The sequence below is a fragment of the Oncorhynchus gorbuscha genome, linkage group LG13 (genome assembly GCF_021184085.1).
Source record: "Oncorhynchus gorbuscha isolate QuinsamMale2020 ecotype Even-year linkage group LG13, OgorEven_v1.0, whole genome shotgun sequence".
Taxonomy (NCBI): domain Eukaryota; kingdom Metazoa; phylum Chordata; class Actinopteri; order Salmoniformes; family Salmonidae; genus Oncorhynchus; species Oncorhynchus gorbuscha.
The window spans coordinates 16,308,616-16,315,407 of NC_060185.1; positions in this window are offsets into that span (position 1 = coordinate 16,308,616).

A 6,792-nucleotide genomic window follows, 5' to 3' on the forward strand; every position below is an offset into this window, starting at 1 on the left:
TTTGGAGGTTCCGGACTGTGGCCCGTCTTTGGAGGTTCCGGACTGTGGCCCGTCTTTGGAGGTTCCGGACTGTGGCCCGTCTTTGGAGGTTCCGGAGGTTCCGGACTGTGGCCCGTCTTTGGAGGTTCCGGACTGTGGCCCGTCTTTGGAGGTTCCGGACTGTGGCCCGTCTTTGGAGGTTCCGGACTGTGGCCCGTGGCCGGACGTCTTTTGGAGGTTCCGGACTGTTGAGGTTCCGGACTGTGGCCCGTCTTTGCCGGACACTCTGGACTGGGTACTGTCGCCGGACGCTCTGGACTGGGTACTGTCGCCGGACGCTCCGGACTGGGTACTGTCGCCGGACGACTGGGTACTGTCGCTCTGGACTGGGTACTGTCGCCGGACGCTCTGGACTGGGTACTGTCGCCGGACGCTCTGGACTGGGTACTGTCGCCGGACGCTCTGGACTGGGTACTGTCGCCGGACGCTCTGGACTGGGTACTGTCGCCGGACGCTCTGGACTGGGTACTGTCGCCGGACGCTCTGGACTGGGTACTGTCGCCGGACGCTCTGGACTGGGTACTGTCGCCGGACGCTCTGGACTGGGTAGTGTCGCCGGACACTCTGGACTGCCGAGATGCGCTGTAGGCCTGGTGCATGGTGCCGGAACTGGTGGTACCGGGCTGGTGACACGCACCTCAGGGCGAGTGCGGGGAGGAGGCACAGGATACACTGGACCGTGGAGACGCATTGGAGATCCAGAACATAGAGCTGGCTCAATACATCCTGGCTGGATGCCCATTCTAGCCCACCAAGAATAGCGCACTGGAGATACCTTGTGCATCTCTGCATAACAAGGTGCCTGACCAGTTACACGCTCCCCACGGTAAGCACGAGGATTTGGCTCAGGTCTCCTACCTGACTCAGCCAATCTCCTCATGTGCTGCTTCCGTGCTAGCCGTGTACCATATCGTCGCTGTTCCTCTATTCTCCGTTATTTCTCCTCCTTAGAACAGCGATACTCCCCAGGCTGCGTCCAGGGTCCTGCTCCATCTAGTATTTCCTCCCATGTCCAGGATCCTTTTCCGTCCAAAATCTCTTCCCAAGTCCATAACGTCTGCTCCTCCTTTTCACGCTGCTTGGTCCTGTTATGGTGGGTTATTCTGTCACGTTGGTCATAACGAGGAAATCAAGGCACAGCGTGAGATGAATACATTCTTCTTTATTTAAACGAAGAACACTAAACCAACTAACAAAATAACTTAACGACTGTGAAGCTATGAACACTAAACAAACTAACAAAATAACTTAACGACTGTGAAGCTATGAACACTAAACCAACTAACAAAATAACTTAACGACTGTGAAGCTATGAACACTAAACCAACTAACAAAATAACTTAACGACTGTGAAGCTATGAACACTAAACCAACTAACAAAATAACTTAACGACTGTGAAGCTATGAACACTAAACCAACTAACAAAATAACTTAACGACTGTGAAGCTATGAACACTAAACCAACTAACAAAATAACTTAACGACTGTGAAGCTATGAACACTAAACCAACTAACAAAATAATAAAACAACCCTGAAGCTATGACCACGAGTGCTGACACGCAACTACACATAGACAATAACCCACAAAACCAAAATGGAAAATGGCAACCTAAATAGGATCCCCAATCAGAGACAACGATAAACAGCTGTCTCTGATTGGGAACCAGTTCAGGCCACCATAGACCTACATATACCTAGACATACCAAAACCCCATAGATATACAAAAAAACCTAGACAGGACAAAACACCAAGACAATACAAAAACTAAGCCAACCACCCTTGTCACACACACCCTGACCTAACCAAAATATTAAAGAAAACAAAGATAACTAAGGTCAGGGCGTGACATCTCTCTACTAAGTCTGACATTTCACATTCTTAAAATAAAGTGGTGATCCTAATTGACCCAAGACAGGGAATATTTACTAGGATTAGATGTCAGGAATTGTGAAAAACTGAGTTTATATGTATTTGGCTAAGGTGTATGTAAACTTCCGACTTCAACTGTAGATGTCCTAACCGACTTGCCAAAACTATAGTTTGTTAATTAACAAGACATTTGTGGAGTCGTTGAAAAACAAGTTTTAATGACTCCAAACTAAGTGTATGTAAACTAGTTTTAATGACTCCAAACTAAGTGTATGTAAACTAGTTTTAATGACTCCAAACTAAGTGTATGTAAACTAGTTTTAATGACTCCAAACTAAGTGTATGTAAACTAGTTTTAATGACTCCAAACTAAGTGTATGTAAACTAGTTTTAATGACTCCAAACTAAGTGTATGTAAACTAGTTTTAATGACTCCAAACTAAGTGTATGTAAACTAGTTTTAATGACTCCAAACTAAGTGTATGTAAACTAGTTTTAATGACTCCAAACTAAGTGTATGTAAACTAGTTTTAATGACTCCAAACTAAGTGTATGTAAACTAGTTTTAATGACTCCAAACTAAATGTATGTAAACTAGTTTTAATGACTCCAAACTAAGTGTATGTAAACTTTCCACTTCAAATGTATGCGGATGACTTAGCACTATACACATCAGCTACTACATCGAGTGAAATGACTGCAACACTTTACAAAGAGCTGTAGTTAGTTTCAGAATAGGTGGCAAGGAATAAGTTAGACCTAAATATTTCGAAAACTAAATGCATTATATTTTGGACAAATCATTTACTAAATCCTAAACCCCAACTAAATCTTGTAATAAATAATTTGTAAATTGAGCAAGTTGAGGTGACTAAACTGCTTTGAGTAACCCTGGATTGTAAACTGTCATGGTCAAAACATTGACAAAACATTGATACAGCAGTAGCTAAGATGGGAGAAGTCTGTCCATAATAAAGCACTGCTCGACCTTCTTAACAGCACTATCAACAAGGCAGGTCCTACAGGCCCTGGTTTAACAACACTATCAACAAGGCAGGTCCTACAGGCCCTAGTTTAACAGCACTATCAACAAGGCAGGTCCTACAGACCCTGGTTTAACAGCACTATCAACAAGGCAGGTCCTACAGGCCCTGGTTTAACAACACTATCAACAAGGCAGGTCCTACAGGCCCTAGTTTAACAGCACTATCAACAAGGCAGGTCCTACAGACCCTGGTTTAACAACACTATCAACAAGGCAGGTCCTACAGGCCCTAGTTTAACAGCACTATCAACAAGGCAGGTCCTACAGACCCTGGTTTAACAACACTATCAACAAGGCAGGTCCTACAGGCCCTAGTTTAACAGCACTATCAACAAGGCAGGTCCTACAGACCCTGGTTTAACAACACTATCAACAAGGCAGGTCCTACAGGCCCTGGTTTAACAACACTATCAACAAGGCAGGTCCTACAGGCCCTAGTTTAACAGCACTATCAACAAGGCAGGTCCTACAGACCCTGGTTTAACAACACTATCAACAAGGCAGGTCCTACAGGCCCTGGTTTAACAACACTATCAACAAGGCAGGTCCTACAGGCCCTAGTTTAACAACACTATCAACAAGGCAGGTCCTACAGGCCCTGGTTTAACAACACTATCAACAAGGCAGGTCCTACAGGCCCTGGTTTAACAACACTATCAACAAGGCAGGTCCTACAGACCTTAGTTTAACAACACTATCAACAAGGCAGGTCCTACAGGCCCTGGTTTAACAACACTATCAACAAGGCAGGTCCTACAGGCCCTGGTTTAGTCGCACCTGGACTACTGTTCAGTCGTGTGGTCAGGTGCCACAAAGAGGACTTAGGAAAATTGCAATTGTCTCAGAACAGGGCAGCACGGATGGCCCTTGGACGTACACAGAGAGCAAACAATAAGATGGATGTCAATCTCGAAGTAGAGGAGAGATTGACTTCATCACTACTTGTATCTGTGAGAGGTATTGACATGTTGAAAGCACCAAGCTGTCTGTTTAGCACACAGCTCTGACACCCATGCATTCCCCACAAGACATACCACCAGAGGTCTCTTCTCAATCCCCAAGTCCAGAACAGACTATGGGAGGCACACAGTACTACATAGAGCCATGACGACATGGAACTCTACTCCACATCAGGTAACGGATGCAGCAGTAGAATCAGATTTAAAAAACAAGGTAAAAATACACCTTATAGAACAGCAGGGGCTGTGAAGTAACACAAACACAGGCACAGACACATGCATACACACACATGATAACATACACACTATACACACGTACACATGGATTTTGTGTTGTAGATATGTGGTAGTGGACACTTGGTGTGTTGTGAGTTTGTTACGTTGTTACGCCTTGGCAGCAGCTAATGGGGATTCATAAAAATACAAATACACATACTGACTGTCTGTACACACACACAGGAGAAAAACATTTACTGTAGCATGGAATGCATGGGTGTCAGAGCTGTGTGCTAAACAGACAGCTCGGTCCTTCTGTAGCTCAGTTGGTAGAGCATGGCGCTTGTAACGCCAGGGTAGTGGGTTCGATTCCCGGGACCACCCATACGTAGAATGTATGCACACATGACTGTAAGTCGCTTTGGATAAAAGCGTCTGCTAAATGGCATATTATTATTATTATTATTATTACATTTAGGCAAAAGGCTTCTACGTGACAGAGATGTCCAGAGCCTCTGAACTGTCATGCCGTTGTGTTATCTCCTCTGATAGGCTACAGTAAGTACCTAGTAGAAATACAGGCACCAAACATTACATCGAGTTATGATCTGTCTCTGAAGTTGTCAAAAGTGATGATGATTTGTGATTAGTTTAATTACTGCTAGTGTACTGGAATAGATTCAATCACGCCTATTAATTGTTTATGTACTGCTCTACTCTACTATGCTGCAGTAGGAAATGAAAAAGACAACAGTCTGTGAGGTCCAAATCATTATCTGGAGTCTCATCCTTTACAGTAGTTGTGGAAGGGTCCAGTTAAACCACAACACACCATTCTTTGTATTGACAGTTGTCTCCACTAGAGGGAGATAGAGGTCCATGTCTGTATAGTTTATTTGGTTTCCCATTAGCTACTTCATGCAGCAGCTCCTCTTTCTGGGGTCCACATAAACCTACAAATACATGACAAAGTACAGAACAGTTATAGGCAAGGACATTCAATTAAATACAAAAATATTTATATATTATACTGAACAAAAATGTAAACTCAACATGCAACAATTACAGTTAAGGTAACAAAATCAGTCAATTTAAATAAATTAATAAATTAATTCATGAGGCCCTAATCTATGGATTTTACATGACTGAACAGGGGCGCAGCCATGGGTGGGCCTGGAAGGGCATAGGACCACCCACTTAGGAGCCATGACAGCCAATCAGAATGAGTTTTCCCCACAAAAGGGCATTATTACAGATGTACATTTTCCTCGGTTTAATCAGCTGCTCTGGTGGCTGGTCTCAGACAATCCTGCAGGTGAAGAAGCCGGATGTGGAGGTCCTGGGCTGGCGTGGTCTGCGGATGTGACACCGGTTGGACGTACTGTCAAATTCTCTAAAACGACGTTGGAGGTGGCTTACATTACATTCTCTGACATCAGCTCTAGTGCACATCCCTGCAGTGTAGCATGCCGATTACACGCTCTCTCAAAACTTGAGAGATCTGTGTCATTGTGTTGTGACAACTGCACATCTTTAAAGTGGCCTTTTATTGTCCCAAGCACAAGGTGCACCTGTGTAATGATTATGCTGCTTAATGATAGGCCATACCTGTCAGGTGGATGGATTATCTTGGCAATTGAGAAATGCTCACTAACAGGGATGTAAACACATTTCTGAACAGGTTTTGAGAGCAATAAGCTTTTTCTGCGTATGCAACATTTCTCTGAGCTTTTTTCAGTTTATGAAACATTAAAACATTTTGCTCAGTATGTACAGTGCATTTGGAAAATATTCATACCCCTTGACTTTTTCCACATTTTGTTTTACATTACAGCCTTTATTCTAAAATGAATAAATGCTTTTTTCCCCCTCATCAATACCCCATGATGACAAAGCAAAAACAGTTTATATATATATACACTATAACTGATCAGATTTACATAAGTAGTCAGACCCTTTACTTAGTACTTTGTTGAAGCACCTTTGGCAGTGATTACAGCTTCGAGTCATCTTGGGTATGATGCTACAAGCTTGGCACACTGTACTTGGGGAGTTTCTCACATTCTTCTCTACATATCTTCTCAGGCTCTGTTAAGTTGGATGGGGAGCGTTGCTGCAAAGCTATTTTCTCCTCTTTTCAGGTCTCTTCAGAGATGTTTGATCGGGTTCAAGTTCTGGCTCCTGCTGGGCGACACAATGACATTCAGAGACTTGTCCCGAAGCCACTCCTGTGTTATCTTGGTTGTGTGCTTAGGGTTGTTGTCCTTTTGTAAGGTGAACCTTCACCCCAGTCTATGGTCCTGAGTGCTCTGGAGCTGGTTTTCATCAATGATCTCTCTGTACTTTGCTCCTTCAGCTTTCCTTCAATCCTGACTAGTATCCCAGTCCCTGGCACTGAAAAACATCCCCACAGCATGATGCTGCCACCACTATGCTTCACCGTAGGGGTGGTGCCAGGTTTCTTTCAGATGTGACGCTTGGCATTCAGGCCAAAGACTTCAATCTTGGTTTCATCAGACCAGAGAATCTTGTTTCTCATGGTCTGGGAGTCCTTTAAGTGCCTTTTGGCAAACGCCAAGCGAGCTGTCATGTGCCTTTTACTGAGGAGTGGCTTCCATCTGGTCACTCTACCATTAAGTAGAGGAACCCCGGAGCTCTGTC